The sequence below is a fragment of the Chelonia mydas genome, chromosome 1, assembly GCF_015237465.2.
Source record: "Chelonia mydas isolate rCheMyd1 chromosome 1, rCheMyd1.pri.v2, whole genome shotgun sequence".
NCBI classification, from domain to species: Eukaryota; Metazoa; Chordata; order Testudines; family Cheloniidae; genus Chelonia; species Chelonia mydas.
The window spans coordinates 347,626,617-347,650,131 of record NC_057849.1 but is presented as its reverse complement, the minus strand read 5'-3'; the positions used below and the strand labels follow the sequence as shown (position 1 = coordinate 347,650,131).

At 55.4% G+C, this 23,515-nt stretch overlaps 1 protein-coding gene across 2 annotated transcripts in view; it reads left to right on the top strand.

Annotated features, from left to right (window-relative positions):
* Positions 1-23,515, top strand: part of SHANK3 (SH3 and multiple ankyrin repeat domains 3) — a 755,611-nt gene that overhangs the window by 26,795 nt on the left and 705,301 nt on the right. For both annotated transcript variants that reach the window (XM_043522025.1, XM_043522029.1), the window contains exon 2: positions 12,822-12,872. The gene's annotated coding sequence lies outside the window, so the exon portion shown is untranslated. The remainder of the gene's footprint in view (positions 1-12,821; positions 12,873-23,515) is intronic.

Below are 23,515 nucleotides of genomic sequence, written 5' to 3'. Positions count from 1 at the left end.
AGCACTGAGTTTACCGGCGCCGACCACGGAACCGCCAGAATCGACGACTGCGGCACCTAGGAAGGCTGTGCACGGAAGATCTGCGCCGACCTCACTCCTACAGGAGGAGGTGGCACAGCAGGATATGGCACCATCTGTGTCAGCACTGGTCCCCCGAATACAGGTGTCTGACAGGCAGGCGCCATCGACACCCGGATCTCCACTACTCGAGACCGGTTGCTTACTGGCACTGATGGCACTGGGCCAACCTGATTCTCCCTTTCTCAAGTGATGAGAATGATGACACAGAGGAGGCAGTCTTCTCTTTGGGACACTCCTCCCCCACAGGCACTGAACCTCATTATAGACCCAGGGAAGAGAGCACCAGGGACCTACCACCACGGCTCGCTAACCACTGGATGTGCCCTCCCATGCCATTTCCCATCCAGTGGCCACAATGGGATCCAGGGGTAGCCTACAGGTCTCAATTCCACAGACCTCCCTCTTCCCACAGGAAGCCCGTACGCTCTGCACCAACGTCAGTACCCGAACCCTCTGCGGTAAGAGAGGAAGGGGAGGAAGAGAGGGATGACACTACGGAACAGGAGGCGTCCCCAGAGCACAACTCCTCTTCTTCCCTTGATGAAGCCGTTATGCTCCCACCTCCTGCTACTGCAGATGACTTTAAACAATTTCAGGAGCGATTCCAGCGGGTGGCTCAGAGTCAGAACATTCCTCTTGAAGAGGTACAGGAGACACAACACCAGCTCCTTAAGACCCTACACACTTCCTCTACATTGAAGATCGCATTGCCCATCAATGACGCCTTGCTGGAACCCGCTGACATGGTGTGGCAAACTCCTGCCACAGTTCCCCCAACCAATAAACATACAGACAGGAAATACCACATACCAAATAAAGGAATGTACATAGGACCCTTGCTAGAATGCAGGATTTGGGATCCATGCGTGGTACCGCGTTAACGCGGGGACCGCGTTAAAATGAATTGCAATTAAAGTAATTAAATTTGAGATCCATGGCCGTGACCGCGTTATATGCAAATTTTCACTATATAGAGATGCGTTCTGTCGAGGGTCCGGTGTATTTCCTGTTCTCATACCCACAACCAAACTCATTCGTAGTGGAGGCAGTTAACCGACGGGGCAAACAATCTCAATTCAAATCCACACCCCTGGTCAAGGATTGGAAGAGATTAGACTTCATAGGACGCAACGTTTACACTTCAGCGACCCTACAATTCCACACAGCTAACTATACAGCATTACTCTCAAACTGTGACCATGACAACTACACCAAATTGACAGAATTTGTACAGGATGTCCCTGAGGAAAAAAGAGAACAATTTCAGGCCATCGTCAATGAGGGACAACTTATTGCTAGAACAGCGTTCCAGGCATCCCTCGACGTGGCAGACACAGCAGCACACATGATGGCAACGTGCGCAGAGCATCATGGCTTCATTCATCGGGCATCCCCAGAGAACTACAACACAAGGTTGACGATCTTCCCTTTGACAGAGACAAGCTCTTCTCCGCTAAGACGGATGTGGTCCTCCACTCCATGAAGGACTCTAGAGCGACACTAAGAACCCTTGGGATATACACCCCCGCCCCTCCACAACAGAAGATATCAACCATACAATCAGAACAGAGACAACACATTGCAGGGCCAACAGAGACCATACGATGGACAAAGAAACAGATCACAGAGATGTTGCCATAACCAATCTCAGACTGCGAAATCCCAACCGCCACCAAACAAACTGCAGTTTTAAAACGTTGGTCAAGGGTCTGACTGACCTCCCTCAACCACCAGCGCCACTAGAATGAGCAACCTAAATTTTTGGTCATCGACTCCAACCATTCTACCATATGTGAGACACTATCACCACAGACCACTGGGTTTTGGAGATCATCCAAACGGGTTATAACATCCCCTTTACCTCCATCCCATCTACCCACCCCTTCCCTGTCCCTCTTCAAAGACTCTTCTCATGAGCATCTATTGAGAAAAGAAGTAGATCACCCCTCTACAATTAGGGGCCATGGAAAAAGTTCCAACACAACACAGAGGGAAAGGGTTTTACTCCCGTTATTTCCTGACTCAAAAGAAAAACGGAGGTTGGAGACCCATACTCGATCTCAGAAAACTGAACAAATTTGTCCGCACCCACAGATTCAAAATGGTCACACTGAACCCGATCATCTCAGCGCTGGAACAGGGGGACTGGTTCTCAGCCCTCGACCTACAAGATGCATATTTCCACATTACCATACATTCCTCTCACAGATGATTCCTATGATTCACAGTGGGACAAGATCACTTCCAATACAGAGTACTGTCATTCGGACTGTCGACAGCTCCACGAGACTCTACCAAAACCCTTGTGGTGGTAGGTGCTTATCTGCGCAGACAGGGAATATTGAAATTCCCATACTTAGACGATTGCCTACTAAACAGCCCTACCAGGACAGAAACATTACACATCACTCGACAAACCATCCCTCTGTTTCACTCCCTAGGGCTACAGATCAACAAAAATAAATCTACCCTAACTCCAGCACAACAATTGGACTTCAGCGGAGCGCACCTGGACTCACTAGAGGCCAAAGCTTCGCTACCGATGCCCCGATTCCCTCATATCAGTGATCTCAGACAGCCCGTATGTGTCTGCACGTACCTGCCTACGACTCCTGGGACACATGGCGGCCACCAGTTTTGTTGTGAAACATGCCAGACTACACTTGCACTGTTTTCAAGGGTGGCTGAACTCAGTGTATGTTCCACGAATGCACAGCCGACACAAACGACTCACGCCGACCACAAAAGTCCTACAGTCACTACGAGGGTGGACAAACCCAACAAACGTGTGCTCAGGCATCCCATTCCAGCAAGATCCACCATCCATACAAATCACAGCAGATGCCTCACTTGTCGGACGGGGAGCTCACCTAAACCAACGTACAACCCAAGGCAAGTGGTCCCCCACAGAAACACACTTACACATCAACCTGCTCGAATTACGCGCGGTCCACCACGTGTGCCTACATTTCCTCCCTATTATACGAGGCAAAACTATAAGGATCCTGACAGACAACACCGTGTGTATGTTCTGTATAAATTTTTAGGTTGGGACACGTTCCCACTCCTTATGCACGGAGGTCCTAAAACTATGGAACTGGTGCATAAAACACAACACCTCTGTCACAGCAGCATACCTCCCAGGCTGACTGAACATGATGGCGGACACTTTAAGCACAGGTTTCCCAAGAGCACAAATGGGAACTGAAAGACGAAATAACACAACACATTTTTCACATGTGGGGATCCCCACACATAGACCTGTCCGTGACATCAGTAAACAAGAAATGCCCAAAGTTTTGCTCACAAGTAGGACTCAGAGCACAATCCATGGGGGATGCTTTTCTCACCAAATGGAAGGCTCCTCTCCTATACGCATTCCCACTGTTACCTCTGATCTCCAGAGTGATATACAAAATATGAAACGACAAGCCAAAATAATACTCATAGTACCAGCATGGCCCAGACAGACTTGGTTCCCTTACCAGACGACACGCATAGCGATCTGCACACCGTTCACTCTCCCTTGCCTACAGAATCTTCTCTCCCAGGACTATGGTCAAATCCTCCACCTGGATCCGGAGAGACTTCACCTGAAGGTATGGCTACTTCATGGCTCTGCCCTGGGAAACGGGCCTGCTCAGAACAGGTAAAACAAGTGGTAATGAACAGTAGGAAGCACAGCACACGTACTACCTACCTCCAAAAATGGAAAAGATTTTCTGTGGTGCCAAAACAAGCAAATATCTGCAAGCCGGGCACCACTTCCTCTAATCATGGGTTATTTATTATCCCTAAAGAACTCAGGGCTCGCTATGAGTTTACTTGGAGTTCACCTTGCGGCCATCACAGCCTTCCAACAGGTAGACGGGACGTTGGTATTCGCCCACCCGATTACCAAGAGATTCCTGACGGGCATACAGAATATGTACCCAGACATCTGAGAACGCACGTCTGAATGGGACTTCTGAATGGGACATCTGAATGCTTCTTAAAAGTCTAACCAGAGCCCCTTTTGAACCCCTAGCCACATGCTCATTACTTCACTTACCTATGAAAGTGGCATTCCTGGTCGCCATTACATTGGCACGAAGAGTCAGTGAGATAGGGGCTCTCATGGCTCACCACCCATACACAATATTCTTTAAGGACACTTAGAACCAGGGCCGTCCCTAGGCACGTGCGGGGCCCGGGACAAATCAGCCTGTATGGGCCCTCCTGGGGGCAGGGGCGCCCTGGGTCTCCCCCGGGGGTGCTGGTGGAGGGGGGGTCAGGGGGGAGCGCTGGTGGGAGTAATGGGGCTCCAGCTGCTCCATGGGGCGTGGGCCGAGGAAGCTTACCTGGAGCAAGGCACACCCACTAGTGCTCGGGGGTGCCTCCTGCCCAGCCTGGGCTGGGACCCCCACCCTCCCCGGCCTCCGCATTCGAATAATGGCGGGGTCGGGGTGGACGCATGGGGCGTGGGAACTGTGTGCTCAGCACCCTCCCGCCAGCGCTGCCCCGGGACCGGCAGGGGCCCAAGAGCCCAGCGTGGAGGCAGGGGCGCGCAGTCTGTGCGCAGGCGCCGTGGGGGAGCCCAGCTGTCTACGCGGCAGCCAGAAACCCCTGATCTGGGCCTGCCGAGGCCCGCTCCCCTCCAGCTATGCCAAGGGGTGCGAGCCGCTGGGAGGAGACGGAGCCAGACACACCACGCTGCCTCCTGCTCGCTGGCGGCCTCTGCCTGCTCTGCTCAAGGCGGACCGCTGCTGTCCTCACCCCTCTGACACCATGAGGCTGAAGCAGGAGGCGAGGCTGTGACGGGGCTGCCTGTGGGAGCCGGCTGAGGTCACTCAGTCAGGCTGAACTGCAAACAGACCGGGGCAGACAAACCCCAAATGCTGGCGGCTATTCCACTACTGAGATTTACCCGGCCAGCCCAAAACCGTCTCTGTCTTACCTCCCTGGGTACTCAGACGTCCAAATAATGCCGTTCCCTTAAAGTGCCCAGCCTCCAGCCTCCATCCAGACACACCTGTCAAGCATAGGATGATCAATTCTGAAAATCTTATTTCATCATAAAAAGGAAAAGGTTCTCCTGACCCCCAAAGGACCAAGCCCCAGACCCAGGTCAAATGATAACTCAGATCTTACCCCAAATACACGCTTGCAGTCAATTCTTATTAACGAAACTAACATTTATTAAAAAAGGAGAGAGAGAGAGAGCGTGTTGGTTAAAAGATCAATATACAGACAGACTTGAGTTCAATTCTTGAGGTTCAGCTACAGAGCAGAGATGAGTTTGTAGTGGCCAAAAGTCCTTTTAGAAATAGTCCATAGGTTATAGTTCAATGTCCATGTTCAGGGTGACTCCAGTCAGTGACTGGGGATCTTAATCCTTATGGCTTAGGGTTTCCCCTTCTTGAAACCCAAAGCAGATCTGAGGGTTCGTGTCCCAGGGTTTTTATACATTTCCTGCAGCCTTTTGGCCTGAGAAAACAATAGGCTTAACTTTTCTTCTTCCAGACATCCTGGCAATTAGCACAGGATAATTTATCCATTAAACAGTTCAGATACAGGTTATCACAACCTTCCCAGTGACATATAGAGACAATAATACTATGTCACTCAAGTGTCTTCCTCAATGTTACTATTCCTCTTTTGATCTTTGAATGAAAGCTATAGCCATCGACAAGACTTGTTTGCTTACATCGCAAGACCTGAACAAACATCTACTCTTCTATCTCTAACAATGCAGGCTGCATTTCAAAGCTCTGTTCATTTACATCTCATCCTAACCAGTCTCTAAAGTTCGGCCATGGGTCAGGTCAGTCTGTGAGTTAATTAACTCTTTCTGGCCCTGTCACCTCTCAATGAGATATTATATTACACTCATAACATCACAGAGGCCCCCCCAAAGTGCGGGGCCTGGAGCGGTCGCCCCTATTCGCCCTACCCAAGGGACTGCTCTGCTTAGAACACATCCTAAATTTATACCCAAAATATCGTCTTTGTTCCACCTCAACCAACCAATTCACTTACCTACATTCCACCCAAAACCACACACTAATGTTCAGGAGGCAATCCTGCCCACACTGGACGTGCAGGGGCCTCAGCCTTTTACCTAGACAGAACAAAGCCTTTCCCTAAAGCGCCTAAACTCTTTGAGTCAACGACAGAACAACTGCAAAGACTGCACTCTATCGACACAAAGATTATCCACATGGATATCCAGCTTATCCCTACATGCTATTCACTACACAACACTGAAGCCCCTCTGGGCATCAGAACCCACTCGACCAGGGCTTTAGCTACCTCCATAGCATTTCTGCACAATGTGCCCATTCTAGACATCTGCAGGGCGGCCACCTGGGCCTCTGAACATACATTCACAAACCACTCTGCAATTACTCTCGGTTCAAGCTCAGACACAAGACTAGGCCTCACGGTACTAGCCTCAGCTACCAACTCCACTCCAAAGTCCCTTCCATCCTCATGAGGACGTTGCTCTACATTCACCTGAAGTGAGCACCCACAGGGACAGCACTCAAAAAAGACGAGGTTGTGCAGTAACATGTTCTTCGAGATGTGTGTCCCAGCGGGTGCTCCATTACCCACCCTCCTTCCCTCTTCTTTGGAGTTCGCAATAAAGACTCTACAGTAGAGAAGGAACTGGGGGGCTCGAGACATGCGGGCCCTAGTTGAATCGCCAACAGCACCGCAAGACAGCTACTGGGCACGTGTGTCCCGACCAGGCACTGCTACCGAAAATCTCCGATCAGTGGCACCGGGACGCTCTGACACCTGGAGTGGAGCACCCACAGGGACACACATCCGAAGAACCGCAGTTACGGCACAAGGTGAGTAAGCTTCTCTTCCTGTCTTTTAATCAGTTACTGATCCAGGAGAGGACCTTCCCTCTTATCCCATGACAGCTTACGCTGCTTAAGAGCCTTTGGTGAGAGACCTTGCTTGTCAAAGGCTTTCTGAAAATCTAAGTACACTATATCCACTGGCTCCCCCTTGTCCACATGCTTGTTGACCCCTCAAAGAATTCTAGTAGATGGGTGAGGCATGATTTCCCTTTACAAAAACCATGTTGACTCTTCCCCAGCAAATTATGTTCATCTCTGTGTGTCTGACAATTTTATTCTTTACTCTTGTTTCAACCAGTTTCCCTAGTACTGAAGCCAGGCTGACTAGCCTGTGATTGCCGGGATCACCTCTGGAGCCTGTTTTAAAAATCAGTGTCACATTAGCTCTCCTCCCGTCATCTGGTGCAGAGGCTGGTTTGAGTGATGGCTCACAGACCACAGTTAGTAGTTCTGCAATTTCACATCTGAGTTCCTTCAGAACACTGGGGTGAATCCCATCTGGTCCTGGTGACTTACTACTGTTTAGTTTATCAATTTGTTCCAAAACCTCCTCTAATGACACCTCAATCTGGGACAGTTCCTCAGATTTGTCACCTAAAACTAGGTGTGCGGGGGAGACATGTACAGTACGCAGTCCCCAGAGGAGGCTGCCCCGTTGGTTTATATAATGGCATTATTATGCACCTCATCCTATTCCTTATGCATCCTGACATCTGCTTTGCTTTTTCGACCACAGCTGCACATTGCACAGAGGTCTCCACTGAGTTTCCGCAGTAACGGCTAGTCAGGACCTTTCCTGAACGGCGACAGACCCTGTGTGCTGGATAAATCAGGGTGGACTAGGTGATCTCACTGGGCTTTGCCATTGATAATTGCTGTGGTTCTAGGCTGAGGTTCGTTAACTGTCCCAGGAGAGCAACAGTGATTGCTGAGGGCCCTTGGGGCTGGGGCTCCCTGGGGCTGGGATTCCCTGGGGGAGCAGCGTGTGGTGGGGGAGAGGGACATCTGCGCGTACCCAAAGCCCAGCTCTCACGGCCCTAGTGGTTCAGGGTCAGGGTGTCGGGTGAGGAGGCTGGGGGGAGGCTGCTGTGCAGAGGGGAAAGGGCCTGCAGAGCTTTGGAGGCAGGACCAGACTCAGGTCTTCTGGTTTTTAACCCCTCTCTCGCTCTTGCCCCCTTGCTATGGGTCTGTTTGCCCCAGGGCCTGTGGGAGGCAGCGCGTCAGAGGGTGAGCTGGGCAGCCAGCAGGGCCCCGCCCTGCTCCCTGCCCATCCTGGCGCTGAGCTGCGGAGGCAGGACGCCAGCTCCCGAGGGCCGCACCCGGGAGCCAGTGCTGCAGGAAATCCCTTGCCGCGGCCAGCCGGGGATTCCCTGCTCCGCAGCCAGTATGAGCCAAGAGGCATTTCCCGGCTGTGCAGGCAGGCGGAAGCTGTGAGTGAGGCGTGGGGCAGGGCCCAGCCTGGGCTGGTGCCAAGTGGGGAGAAGGGAGAGGTGCCCGCAAGCTTGCCCTTAACCCTTTTACTGCCCCTCCAGCTGGCCCCGCGCTGGGGGCTGCAGCAGCTTCCCCTGGTAGCCAGGGGCTGCAGGGCTCAGTTCCTGGCTGTCGCCGGGCTGCAGGGCCCTCTGAGCCAAGGAGCTGAAACCCTCCTTCTCTGGCTCACAGGGCAGATGTCTCATGCTCCCATGCTCTCCCAGCCGCCGCAGCACCCACATGCATCGCAGGAAAGGTCTGCTCGGGCCTCGTTCTAGAGCCCGACCCGGGCCCGAAAACACCTGGTCCGAGCGGGACCCAACCTGCACCCAACCCTTCCCCCAGTCCTGAGTCAGCACCGCCACCGCCTTGCCCTTGGAGCGGGGCTTGGCAGGGTTCCCCCTTTGCCATGCCATGGGCAGGGGGCTGTGAGCAGACACTTCCCAAGCCAAGCCAAGCGGGTCTGGTTGTTTTCTGACCTGACCTGAACCTGACACGTGGAGTTGGGTCCTCTCAGGTTCGGGTCGGGTTGCAGAGCCCTAAATCACAGCCCCTGGCCTTGCATGGCAGGGGGCCACCACAGGCTGCCCCTGCCCAGATACAGGAGAGCTGCTGCCTCATTCACTGGTGCAGCCAAGCCAGCTGCTGGGGCCCAAGCACACACCACATTGTTTTTGTTAGGTCCTACATAAATAGTGGTGGGTATTTTCCTTAGCTCTTGAAACGTGTTGATTCTGGTACTCCCAAGAGCTCTTCCTTGGGATAGCAGTAGGAAGGGAGGGGGAGTCACAGCTGGGCCATATGCGGGATGGGGGGGTCACAGCTGGGCCGTACACAGGATGGGGGTCACAGCTGGGCCGTACGTGGGAGGAGGGGTCACAGCTGGGCCGTACACGGGATGGGGGTCAGAGCCGGGCCGTACTGGGAGGAGGGGTCACAGCTGGGCCGTACACGGGATGGGGGTCACAGCTGGGCCGTACACGGGATGGGGGTCACAGCCGGGCCGTACGTGGATGGGGGTCACAGCCGGGCCGTACTGGGAGGAGGGGTCACAGCTGGGCCGTACACAGGATGGGGGTCACAGCTGGGCCATACACGGGATGGGGGTCACAGCCGGGCCGTACGTGGATGGGGGTCACAGCCGGGCCGTACGTGGGAGGAGGGGTCACAGCTGGGCCGTACACGGGATGGGGGTCACAGCCGGTCCATACTGGGAAGAGGGGTCACAGCCGGGCCATACTGGGAGGAGGGGTATGACACAGTAGGGAGTGGTGTTGCCCTGGGAATGTGGCAGGGGAGTTTCACTGGGGACGGGAGACCTGAGAGCCTGTCACCTGAGCCAGGAGGGGGAGGGGGAGGTAACACCTCTGCCCGGGAATGTGGACAGACGCTGCAGGAGGGAGCCTGCTGGGGGGGTTTAGTTTCAGTTCGGGGCTGGGTGGAGGAACGCAGGGAACCCCAGGGCTGGGGTCTGAGCTCCCTGCCCCCCAGAAGGACTTGACTGAGGGGTCCTGGGTGTACCCACAACCTCTGTTTTGGACTGTGTTCCTGTTGTCCAATAAACCTTCCGTTTTACTGGCTGGCTGAGAGTCTCAGTGAATCCCAGGAAGAGGGGTGCAGGGCCCGGACTCCCCCACACTCCGTGACAAGGGGTCACAGCTGGGCCGTACATGGGAGGAGGGGTCACAGGTGGGCCGTATGCAGGATGGGGAGTCACAGCCGGGCCGTACACAGGGTGGGGGTCACTTTTGGGCTGTAGGCGGGGGAGGGGGGTCACAGCTGGGCTGTACACATCATGGCAAGACCCAGGCTGGGGCTTTTCTGGGCTGCACAGAAAAAGAGGGCACTAAATATTTCAGAGAAATCTCAGTTCCTGTGATTTCTCTGCCAATGGATTCTACAGTGAAACTTATAAATTGTTAAAGGCCTCCTGGAGACTTGAGCATCCACACTGAGCCCCCCACGGAGCCTCCAAGAGTCAGGCTCCACCCCCACCCCCACGCTGACCCCTGGCTGTGTGTGCTGGAGCCGGGACCCCCCACTCCCCCACTCTGACCCCTGGCTGTGTGCGCTGGAGCTGGGACCCCCCCCACTCCCCCACGCTGACCCCTGGCTGTGCGCTTTGCAGCCGGAACCCCCCCACCCCCACGCTGACCCCTGGCTGTGTGTGCTGGAGCTGGGACCCCCCCACTCCCCCACGCTGACCCCCGGCTGTGCGCTCTGGAGCCGGGACCCCCCCATTCCCCCACGCTGACCCCCGGCTGTGAGCTCTGGAGCCGGGACCCCCCACTCCCCCACGCTGACCCCCGGCTGTGAGCTCTGGAGCTGGGACCCCCCCACTCCCCCATGCTGACCCCCGGCTGTGAGCTCTGGAGCCGGGACCCCCCCCCACTCCCCCACGCTGACCCCCGGCTGTGTGCTCTGTAGCCGGGACTCCCCCACCCCCACGCTGACCCCCGGCTGTGAGCTCTGGAGCCGGGACCCCCCCATTCCCCCACGCTGACCCCCGGCTGTGAGCTCTGGAGCCGGGACCCCCCACTCCCCCACGCTGACCCCCGGCTGTGAGCTCTGGAGCTGGGACCCCCCCACTCCCCCATGCTGACCCCCGGCTGTGAGCTCTGGAGCCGGGACCCCCCCCACTCCCCCACGCTGACCCCCGGCTGTGCGCTCTGGAGCCGGGACCCCCCCATTCCCCCACGCTGACCCCCGGCTGTGAGCTCTGGAGCCGGGACCCCCCACTCCCCCACGCTGACCCCCGGCTGTGAGCTCTGGAGCCGGGACCCGCCCACACTCCCCCACGCTGACCCCCGGCTGGGAGCTCTGGAGCTGGGACCCCCCCCACCCCCACGCTGACCCCTGGCTGTGTGTGCTGGAGCTGGGACCCCCCCACTCCCCCACTCTGACCCCTGGCTGTGTGCTCTGCAGCCGGGACCCCCCCACTCCCCCACGCTGACCCCCGGCTGTGAGCTCTGGAGCCGGGACCCGCCCCACTCCCCCACGCTGACCCCCGGCTGTGTGCTCTGGAGCATCTCACAGTGGTACAGCATCTCACAGACAACGCTTGGCAAAATCCCACGTTAAGACATTTGTAATTGTCTACCACGCAGCCACCATTTCAGCCCCGCGCCCAGGCAGGGTCTGTCAGGAGCAGCCGGGCGAGGGTCAGAGGGAGGGTTTCTAGGCAGGAGAGGGCAGAGGATGCGGTTCCCTCTCCTCCTGGCTGGCCGTGGTCATCTCCACATGAGGCTGGGAAGGCCTTGGGGACGGGCTCGAGTGGTGCTGGGTCCCTGTGGCTGGTGGCTGCTGGGCCCAGGGGGCCCTGCCCAGGGTGCGTGCAGCCAGCAGGCGGGAGCGGGGGTTTCGCTCAGTGTCGCTGGTGTTCTCGCTCGGTTCAGGTGGGCTAGCTGCCTCGCTGGGCACACAGCAGTGCCAGCCCGTGTGCTCCACGAGCTGGGAGGTGTTTGGGGAGACCCAGACCTGGCAGTTGGAGCCAGGTCCCTCTGCTGGAGCCCTCCAATGTCTGTGCCCCGTGCAATGCCGCAGGCCAGGCATGTTCTCCGTGCTCTCGGGCCGTCTGTCTCAGACATGCCCCTCGTCGCATCTGTCTCTGCCCACAGGCCCCCATGGTGGCTGAACGTCCGGCCCTGCCGGGTGCTGACCTGGGCCCAGTGATGAGTGACAGTCCATGCTGATCCCTCTGCCCCTGCCTCCTGCCGTGGATAGCCCAGGACTTCCCGGGGGGTCGGTGCAGGTTCCAGACGGGGCCGGGCTGGGGGCTCTGCCCCTTCCCAGGGGGGTCGGTGCAGGTTCCAGATGGGGCCGGGCTGGGGACTCTGCCCCTTCCCGGGGGGTTGGTGCAGGTTCCAGACGGGGCCGGGCTGGGGGCTCTGCCCCTTCCTGGGGGGTCGGTGCAGGTTCCAGACGGGGCCGGGCTGGGGGCTCTGCCCCTTCCCGGGGGGTTGGTGCAGGTTCCAGACGGGGCCGGGCTGGGGACTCTGCCCCTTCCTGGGGGGTCGGTGCAGGTTCCAGACGGGGCCGGGCTGGGGGCTCTGCCCCTTCCCGGGGGGTCGGTGCAGGTCCCAGACGGTGCAGTGCTCGTTGCCTTGGGAAGTATGGGGCGGGGGGGGGGGGGGTTTGCTGCCACCTCCCCACGCTAGGGACACCCCAGCTCTGCTCTCTCGAACCCGGGCTCAGTGCGCAGGTAAGGTCCCTGGGCAGACAGGGGGAGAGGCTGGGGCTGTGCGCTCAGCTCCCGAGTGCCAATTCATCCAATCCACACTGCTGCCCGGACGGATGCCTGACAAGCCCCTGCTCACCCTGAGTCCCTGTCTGTCCGCACTGCCCTCTGGCTCTGGGATGGGTGCACGGGGCACTGCATGCTATTGACCTCCTGCCCTCTCTGCGTGTTCTCGCCCCTAGGTAGATGAAGAGGGATTTCCATGAACCTCAAGCCTGTGACATTCTCATCAGGTAGGTCCCGCCTGTAACCCTCTGGGGAGCAGCCCTTTGGGATGGCATCGACCTCCTGGGTGGGAGTGAAGCGCAGCCTGGCAGGAGCCTATGGCAGGGCTCAGGCAGGCAGTTGGAGAGGGATGCAGAGATGTGGGTGGGTGGGACTGTGCGAAGCCCAGAGGGGAGGCTGGGGGACGTGAACTTGCTGCAGTGGGGGAGTGGGGGCTGATGAGGACTGGAACGGAAGGTGGGGACGGACATGCCCAGAGCAGTGCTGGGAGGGGGATCCTAGCAGCAGTGCTGTGCAGGGCCTGAAGAGGAAAGAGGTGGGCAGGCTGAGAGGGGGCCAGTAATGGAGGTGGGGGAAAGGGCTGGGCCTGGCCCGGGCTCTGAGAAGACAGGAGGGAGGGGATGTGGTGGCGTTTGGGCAGTTCGAAAGGAAGCAGAGATGGGATCTCTGTATAGTGCACGTATACAATGGGAAATGACTGCCTAGGAAGGAGTACTGCGGGCAGGGATCTGCATGTCAGAGTGGATCACAAGGTAATATGAGTCAGCAGTGTGACACTGTTGCAAAAAAAGCAAACATCCTTCTGGGCTGTATTAGCAGGAGTGTCGTAAGCAAGACACGAGAAGTAATTCTTCCACTCTGCTCTGTGCTGATTAGACCTCAAATGGAGTATTGCCAAGGTTCGCAAGCTCCATGCAGGTGGTCCGTGGATAGTTCCCTCCAAGGTGCGCGCCTCGGCGACCGCACACGAGAGAACGAAGGGCCACCCACCTAATTAGTGGACTCGTGCAGGCGGCACTCCACTGATTAGGTGCCTGGACCCTGGAGAAAATGCACATGTAAGGTGAGGGGGTGGCCTTGGGTGGAATAGGGGTAGGCGGGAGGGGGCAGTGGGGAGAGAAGAGGGGGTAGGGGGAATTTGGGATGTGCAGGGCTGTGGCGGCCAGAGAAAGAGGCGACTTTCCCCAGCTCCAGGGCTGCAGCTGCAGGGGAGACACTCCCTCGCTCCTTCCCAGCCCCAGCTTGGGGGCTACTGCGGTGGGGGAGAAAGGGAGAGACCCTCCCCTCCTTCCTAGCCCCAGCTTGGGGGCTGCTGTGGAGGGGGAGAGAGGGCACATCCATCGCATTAGAAAGGGGAGACTATGGATATTAAAATAGGAGTTGTGGGCTTTTATTTGTAGAACAAAAAAATGTTAATTATTATTAAATTTATTTTTTATTCAAAGTGCTTTACAATCGTTAGCTAACGGTACAAACAACATTTGAAAAGATCATTAAGTGGTCCGCCCAGACCCTCAGCAATTTTCAAGTAGTACGTAAAAAAATTTTTTTGAGAACCACTGGAGTGTTGTGTCCAGTTCTGGGAGCCACATTTCAGGAAAGATGGGGACCAATTGCAGAAAGTCCAGAGAAGAGCAACAAATATGATGAAAGGGCTAGAAAACATGACCTGTGAGGGCAGATTGAAAAAACTGGGTGTGTTTAGTCTGGAGAAGAGAAGACTGAGAGGGGACATGAGAAGAGTTTTCAAGTACATGAAAGGTTGTTACAAGGAAGGGGGAGAAAAAATTTTCTCCTTAACCCAAGAGGATCAGACAAGAAGCAACAGGCTTCAATTGCAGCAAGGGAGGTTTAGGTTGGACATGAGAAAAAATGTCCCAGCTGTCAGGGTGGTCACGCCCTGGAATAAATTGACCAGGGAGGTTGTGGAATCTCCCTCATTGGAGATGTTTAAAGGTTGGAAAACACCTGTCAGGGATGGTCCGGATAATACTTAGTCCTGCCTCAGTGCAGGGGTCTGGGCTAGGTGGCCTCTGGACGGCCCTTCCAGTCCGACAGTTCTGTGCTCTGACAGGTGCCTGGATATGCCCCACCCCAGGGTATAGGTGTGCACCAGTGCAGGTGTGTACCAGCCCCACCCCGAGCAGCACCGGGCAACCAGCAGGGAAGGTGGAGACAGAGGGAGCCAGCAGCCACCTGGGCTGTGCTGGCAGGAGGGGGAATGTGGGGCAGAGCTGTGGAGGTGGTCGGGGATGAAAGGGGGTATGGGGAGCTGAGAACGGCGCTGGGGGTGGTATGTGTGTGCGTGCTGGCTGCTACAGCACAGGAGCCTGCGGGGAGCCCCAGTGAGTTGTCTGATTTGATTTGTGAGATGAGTGTGTACGTCTGTTTGTGTCTCCCTGTGTGTGTCTCTGTGTCTCCGTGTGTGTGTCCGTGTGTGTCTGTGTGTTTGTCTGTGTCTGTGTGTCTATGTCTCTGTGGGTGTGGGTGTGTGTGTGTGTGTGCGATGCATGGGCATTAGGGTGTGGAGAGTTCGGGCAGATATAGGAGTTGCCAGGCCCAGCCCCGCCAGTTACCCTGGCCCCAGCGGGATTTGCCATTGCCTGTGTGTTCTAGGAGATGGGGGCTGAGCAGCAACTGGTCTCCCCGGCATGGTTTGTTCCCTTCGTGTCCGTGGACATTGCACTGGGTTTGGTGTCACTCTCTGTTCCATTCCTTACGTATTGTGTTGCTCTCTTTGCTTTTGGGACAGCACCGTCCGCAGGCTCTGTGCGACACCAGCTTTTCAACAAGCCCTTGAAGGAGCCCCCCAGGGGTCCCACTCTGCCTTAAGAGCAGGCCACAGGCCTTAACACCCCCAAGGCTGAGCATCTGGGCTCCAGCCCTGCTGGTTCACCCCAAGAGCTCTGCCCGGCAATTCCTGCTGAGACCGGATCTGGCTCAGAGAGGCTGCACTGTTCAGGGACCCATGCACCATTACAGTGATGCCAGGCAGCCTTTCCAAACAGAGCAGGGTTTAGGGGTCCCCTAGAACATGGCATGGGGAGCCCGTAGACCAGCGTAGGGCAGCAAAGACACAGTCCAGACTGGCCAATGCCAAGGCTCCCGTTTGCTGTAGGAAGCACCTCGGTTTCCATTCTCCTTGTCTGGCCCATCGAGAGAGCTGTGTCTTTCCTGGGTGTGCAACTCCACACCTCGGAGAGACGTGGCTGCTCCAACCTAACCCCTAGGGGAGGGAGGAATTGTTCCTCGCCCTAGCTACGGCCTCTCAGGGAGGGGGAGTCCCTACGCCAGGGAGAACCCCTCCCATGGACAGGGTAGCGCTGTGAGTGTAGACATACCCACAGCCGCCTGCCCCATTGTCCTCCTGCCCACCAGCTGCGCTCACATGTGCCGCCTGCCAGAATTGCCTGGGGATGGGGTCAGTAGCTCAGTCCTTGGGGTTCCCACTGTCTTTCCACAGCCTCCATTGCTCTGCGTCAGTTCCGGCCAGTCCTGAACAACTCGTTCATACCCCCCCAGACAAACATCTCCTGTCTCCTGCTTTCCTCCAGGGGCAGCATTTTAACCCTTTGACATCTAAGTCACTGCCATATGTCTTGCTGCCTGGCGCGGTTCATAGCCGGGAGTGCCAGCCTCAGGCAGGCTGTCAGAAGCCGGGCAGACGCCCCAAGCCGGTCGCGTGTTCTGTGATTAGAGTTCACCAGCCCAGTAACAAGTGTGAGTTCCTGAAGCACGAGAGCAGTCTTACCGGGGAGTCACAGGCAGGCACGGGGGCCGTCCAGTCTGTCTACCATCCACGCCGCACTGCAAAGACAACTCTGGTCGCCGATCCCATGCAAACTAACGCAGGGTTTATTAACTAGGAAAAAGAAACAAGAGAGTTATTCACATGTTAAAGCAGGCACCATGTACACACAGATGAGTTACAGTCTCTAACGTGAGAGAGTTGTAGCAATCTGTCAGCACTGAATGTCGGATACGGCTAATCCCGGTTGACCCTGGGGATCTCTGCTTCTTTTCCCTAGCTCCAGCCCAGGGAGAGTCCAAACAGCTAAGAGTGAGATGAACAATTTTCTTGTGGTCCTGTTTTATTCCCTTCTTCCAGCATTCAAGCTGATGGGACAGGCTTTCCTGCACTTAACACCTGCATGGGTGTGAGAGGGCCCTGAACCAAGTCTTTGGATCCTGATGTTCTACAAGGGCCCATTGAGTTCTGATCGTCCTTCCTGATGGGTGGTGGACCATTCCTCCTGCCTGGGTTCACAGATTCAGAGCAGGCATTTCTGCAGTTATAAAGCAAAGCTTACATATCACCTTGTAGCATGGGATACAGACATTACACGTGAGATTAACTCTGGCAGCAACGTACAAGCGTTCCACAGAGTCTAAACGCTGAACACATTCTTGTAAGTTGACAGGTTTCAGAGTAGCAGCCGTGTGAGTCTGTATTCGCAAAAAGAAAAGGAGACTTGTGGCACCTTAGAGACTAACACATTCAATGGATGCATCCGATGAAGTGAGCTGTAGCTCACGAAAGCTTATGCTCAAATAAATTTGTTAGTCTCTAAGGTGCCACAAATACTCCTTTTATTCTTGTAAATCTCACCCCTAACTTGGACAACACTGACATACAGGAGAGCTGCGCTGGTGTCCAGCTATGGATTTGTCAGTGCACAGCCGACACCTGCAGCCCTGGCACAAGCTGGTACCTGCTCTGCCAGCATCACACCCTGCACATCAGTCATAAAAATATTACAGAGAATTCCCACTTCATCCCACTCGCCATCACATTCCTTCTGCCTCGTGTTGCTCTGTTTGCTTTTGTGACAACCCCTTCCCCTGAAGCAGGGTTTTCACTGAGCTCTCTGCAGAGAGGCCTCTGGTGACAGGAAGGCAGTCTCTTTCCTGAGCGGTTACAGTGTCTGTTTCCTATAGGCCCCATGGCTGAAGGTGGCCTGGTGAGCCAGTTGCTGGTCCCCAGGAAGCTGATGAGATGCTGCCCTAGGGCTTGGGTTGACAGGCTTAAATAGTCAGCTGGCCCATAGAATCATAGAACCATAGAATATCAGGGTTGGAAGGGACCCCAGAAGGTCATCTAGTCCAACCCCCTGCTCGAAGCAGGACCAATTCCCAGTTAAATCATCCCAGCCAGGGCTTTGTCAAGCCTGACCTTAAAAACCTCTAAGGAAGGAGATTCTACCACCTCCCTAGGTAACGCATTCCAGTGTTTCACCACCCTCTTAGTGAAAAAGTTTTTCCTAATATCCAATCTAAACTTCCCCCATTGCAACTTGAGACCATTACTCCTCGTTCTGTCATCTGCTACCATTGAGAACAGTCTAGAGCCATCCTCTTTGGAACCCCCTTTCAGGTAGTTGAAAGCAGCTATCAAATCCCCCCTCATTCTTCTCTTCTGCAGACTAAACAATCCCAGCTCCCTCAGCCTCTCCTCATAAGTCATGTGCTCTAGACCCCTAATCATTTTTGTTGCCCTTCGCTGGACTCTCTCCAATTTTTCCACATCCTTCTTGTAGTGTGGGGCCCAAAACTGGACACAGTACTCCAGATGAGGCCTCACCAGTGTCGAATAGAGGGGAACGATCACGTCCCTCGATCTGCTCGCTATGCCCCTACTTATACATCCCAAAATGCCATTGGCCTTCTTGGCAACAAGGGCACACTGCTGACTCATATCCAGCTTCTCGTCCACTGTCACCCCTAGGTCCTTTTCCGCAGAACTGCTGCCTAGCCATTCGGTCCCTAGTCTGTAGCGGTGCATTGGATTCTTCCATCCTAAGTGTAGGACCCTGCACTTATCCTTATTGAACCTCATCAGATTTCTTTTGGCCCAAACCTCCAATTCGTCTAGGTCCTTCTGTATCCTATCCCTCCCCTCCAGCGTATCTACCACTCCTCCCAGTTTAGTATCATCCGCAAATTTGCTGAGAGTGCAAGCCACACCATCCTCCAGATCATTTATGAAGATATTGAACAAAACCGGCCCCAGGACCGACCCCTGGGGCACTCCACTTGACACCGGCTGCCAACTAGACATGGAGCCATTGATCACTACCCGTTGAGCCCGACAATCTATCCAGCTTTCTACCCACCTTATAGTGCATTCATCCAGCCCATACTTCCTTAACTTGCTGACAAGAATACTGTGGGAGACCGTGTGAAAAGCTTTGCTAAAGTCAAGAAACAATACATCCACTGCTTTCCCTTCATCCACAGAACCAGTAATCTCATCATAAAAGGCGATTAGATTAGTCAGGCATGACCTTCCCTTGGTGAATCCATGCTGACTGTTCCTGATCACTTTCCTCTCATGTAAGTGCTTCAGGATTGATTCTTTGAGGATCTGCTCCATGATTTTTCCAGGGACTGAGGTGAGGCTGACTGGCCTGTAGTTCCCAGGATCCTCCTTCTTCCCTTTTTTAAAGATTGGCACTACATTAGCCTTTTTCCAGTCATCCGGGACTTCCCCCGTTCGCCACGAGTTTTCAAAGATAATGGCCAAGGGCTCTGCAATCACAGCCGCCAATTCCTTCAGCACTCTCGGATGCAACTCGTCCGGCCCCATGGACTTGTGCACGTCCAGCTTTTCTAAATAGTCCCTAACCACCTCTATCTCCACAGAGGGCTGGCCATCTCTTCCCCATTTTGTGATGCCCAGCGCAGCAGTCTGGGAGCTGACCTTGTTAGTGAAGACAGAGGCAAAAAAAGCATTGATTACATTAGCTTTTTCCACATCCTCTGTCACTAGCCCAGTGGACACCAGTCTCCCAGCGAGAGACCCTGGGCTCTGCTGTGTGCATGCTCCCTCCCATATGAGACTTCCCTGCTCCCTGTCCCCCCAGTAGCAGTCCCAGCTCCCGTCCCCCAGTAGGAGAGATCCCAGGCCCCTGTACCTGAGGTCCCCTGCACCCCTTGCCTCTGCTCCCACAGGAGAGCTCCACACCTTCTGCAGCACCTGGCTCCTCTGTACAGCAGCATCCCTCTTGTTCCCATGCTAAGCGGGTAGCCGATTCTGTCTCACGCAGAACAAGGTCAGGCCCAGGCCAAGGGAAGGGGTTAGGGTTCGGGCGAGCTTGGCAAAGGCTCCCCAGCCATGCACAGGGCAGTGATTTCATAGAATCATAGAATCATAGAATATCAGGGTTGGAAGGGACCTCAGGAGGTCATCTAGTCCAACCCCCTGCTCAAAGCAGGACCGATCCCCAACTAAATCATCCCAGCCAGGGCTTTGTCAAGCCTGACCTTAAAAACTTCTAAGGAAGGAGATTCCACCACCTCCCTAGGTAACGCATTCCAGTGTTTCACCACCCTCCTAGTGAAAAAGTTTTTCCGAATATCCAACCTAAATCTCCCCCACTGCAACTTGAGACCATTACTCCTTATTCTGTCATCTGCTACCACTGAGAACAGTCTAGAGCCATCCTCTTTGGAACCCCCTTTCAGGTAGTTGAAAGCAGCTATCAAATCCCCGCTCATTCTTCTCTTCCACAGACTAAACAATCCCAGTTCCCTCAGCCTCTCCTCATAAGTCATGTGCTCCAGCCCCCTAATCATTTTTGTTGCCCTCCGCGGGACTCTTTCCAATTTTTCCACATCCTTCTTGTAGTGTGGGGCCCAAAACTGGACACAGTACTCCAGATGAGGCCTCACCTATGTCGAATAGAGGGGAACGATCACATTCCTCGATCTGCTGGCAGTGCCCCTACGTATACATCCGAAAATGCCATTGGCCTTCTTGGCAACAAGGGCATACTGTTGACTCATATCCAGCTTCTCGTCCACTGTAACCCCTAGGTCCTTTTCTGCAGAACTGCTGCCGAGCCATTCGGTCCCTAGTCTGTAGCGGTGCATGGGAGTCTTCCGTCTTAAGTGCAGGACTCTGCACTTGTCCTTGTTGAACCTCATCAGATTTCTTTTGGCCCAATTCTCTAATTTGTCTAGGGTTCTCTGTATCCTATCCCTACCCTCCAGTGTATCTACCTCTCCTCCCAGTTTAGTGTCATCTGCAAACTTGCTGAGGGTGCAATCCACACCATCCTCCAGGTCATTAATGAAGATATTGAACAAAACCGGCCCCAGGATCGACCCTTGAGGCACTCCACTTGATACCGGCTGCCAACTAGACGTGGAGCCATAGATCACTACCCTTTGAGCCCGACAGTCTAGCCAGCTTTCTATCCACCTTATAGTCCATTCATCCAGCCCATACTTCTTTAACTTGCTGGCAAGAATACTGTGGGAGACCGTGTCAAAAGTTTTGCTAAAGTCAAGGAACAACACGTCCACTGCTTTCCCTTCATCCACAGAACTAGATCTCAACCAGAACGGTTGTTAAAAGCAGAAGGAAAGTGGCATTAAGGGGACAGCTGCTTTGCTTCATGCTTCCCACAGCTCCGCTGGACCTGGCGCCCTCAGCTCAGCTCCCTGGAGAGCGTCCCTCGCAGCCCCGCTGCCAGCCTGGCAGCATCACACAACCCTGCTTCCCTTCGCCCCATCACTGGGATTAATAGCTGTCTTTCAAAGGCTCACTGATCTCGCGGGGTCAGACCCCACCTAGGCCAGACCAGGTTGTTTGGCTGCAGCTCCTTTCCGTCAGGCCTCAGACCGCTATCCTGCTGCCCATCACTGCAGTATCTGAGCACAAGCCTTTGGCCGTCACAGAGCTTTTCACACCCCTCTTTGCAGAGGGCCTGGGCGGGGAATTGAGGCCCCATCTGAACAATGTGTCTCAGTTAATGCCTCTATAGGAACTTTAACATTTGCGTGTATCGACTTGTTTAACTGCCCATCAGCAGTGCTGTTTGCAGAGAGAGACCTCTTGGCTGGTTAATAACATTGGCCATTGCAATGGACTAAGCAAGGTGCTCCAGCTCTTCCCCCTCCCCCGGCCCCCTGAGATCACTTGGGGCAACAGGCCTGTTTCCCCCTTGGCTTCTCTCAGTGGTTAGCTGGATGTGGCAGGTTTCTGCAAGGCTGGATGGGCCTAGCATGGGGCTAGCAGGATCCTGGCCACCGAAAGGCAGAAGGAGAACCCTAAAGCTTCGGGCGTGCAGCACATTGCAGATGGAGAGCCCATGCTGCCTGCCCACACACATAGGCACAGCCCAGAACCACCCCGAGTTTAGCTGGGAGCAGCCACAGTCTCACATTCACATTGGCGTACATCTGTGCCAGGCCCAGTTTGCAAAAAGGTACCATGAAAGTATGCAACGTGCAAATGCAGCAGGTGTTTTTGCTCACTCATTTCTGTGTGTGCAGTGCTGAGAATCAGGCTGAAGCATCTCTTCCCTCTGTGGTCTCCTGTCCCTGAGGTTATGGGAAGGGGAGGGTCAGTGCAGCCAGGTCCCAGGGAATAGAGGGAAGGAGAGGGTCAGTGCAGCCCGGTCCGAGGGAGGATCAGTGCAGCCAGGTCCCAGGGAGGGGGAGGGTCAGTGCAGCTGGGTCCCAGGGAGGGGAAGGGGGAGGGAGAGGGGGAAGGTCAGGACAGCTGGGTCCCAGGGAGGGGGAGGATCAGTAGAGAGGGGTCCCAGGGAGGGTGAGGGTCAGCGCAGCCGGGTCCCAGGTTGGGGGAGGGTCAGTGCAGCCGGGTCCTAGAAAGCAGAGGGAGTGGGAGGGTCAGTGCAGAGGGGTTATCTTTTATTTCAGCAGATTCTCGTCAAGCTGTCCAAGCAAATCCCCCCTGTGCTGTGCCTGAGACGGGAACTTGTCCTGGGTGGGACCCAGGTGGTCAGCTGGCCTGTTGCCTTTGCTGTGAGTCCCGACGTGGGGGAGCCAGATTGTCATGAGCCTTCTGTGCCCTGTCGTGCTGGTCCCTGGATGGTGGAGGCAGAGGGCAGGCCCAGGGTAACCGCCCAGCCATGCTGTGTTCTGCCTGGCTCCGAGCACGCCTTTGGCTCTAGTGCAAGGGATAGCGAGCTGGGGGTCCTTTGTTATTTGTGTTACAGCAAAGTGACTTTGTACCGCAGGGTTACCCCTACACTTGCCCAGTGTCCCAGACGTTTCTGCAGGACCCTGATTTGCACCAGTTCTTCATTCCATAAAACTGCCTTGTTCTGCCCCTGTGGAAGGTGCGTTGCTGCAGTGGGTCCAAGGCACTGGGGATCCGCTGGGGCAGCCGGCCCCAGGGAGAGTGTTCAGGGCAAGGAACTGGGTTTGGTGACTGTCTGAGCTGTGCTTTTGCACCAAGTGAGGGTGGACAGCACTTATTCAATGTTTCCTTCAGATGTTGTGTCGTGCGAGAGAGCCACCATCCCAGGAAATACCCCCGTGTCACTGCTGGGTCAGACGGTGGCAGCCAGCACACCAGAATGTGGTCCCTGGCTGGCTAGCTTGCAGCCCTGAGTGTAGAAATTGGCCTGGCTTTTGACGTGAATTGTCTGGTCACCTCTTAGTGCAGCAGGCAGCGAAGGTTGCAGCCCCATGGCACTGGAAGTCGCACAGACCCTGCCCCAAAGGGCCTGCAGCAAGAATAGCTTTTCCCCCATGTCACCACGGGAAACTGGGGCAGAGACACAAGGGGACTTGCCACGTGCTGCCTAGCAGCCAATTGAACCCAGCTCACCAGGCCAGAGCTCCAACCACACAGCCACCCTCCCTGTCAGTCTCGCTCCCTGACAGGCCCAGTGGGCAGCAGAGGGCAGAGCCTGCCCCAGAAGTGCCAGGTCATCCTAGCAGTCCCCCCCGGGGCTGGTGCAGGCTGTCCTGAGCATCTGCCCTTAAAGGGGGCCATGCCCAGGTCAGGGATGTGAGGGGATGATCCTGCCCCTCCTGAAGGGCTGGTAGCCGGCGTGTGCAGGGAGGCACAGGGACAGCAAGGCTGCAGGGAGGTAGATTAGCCTGGCAGGCCCAG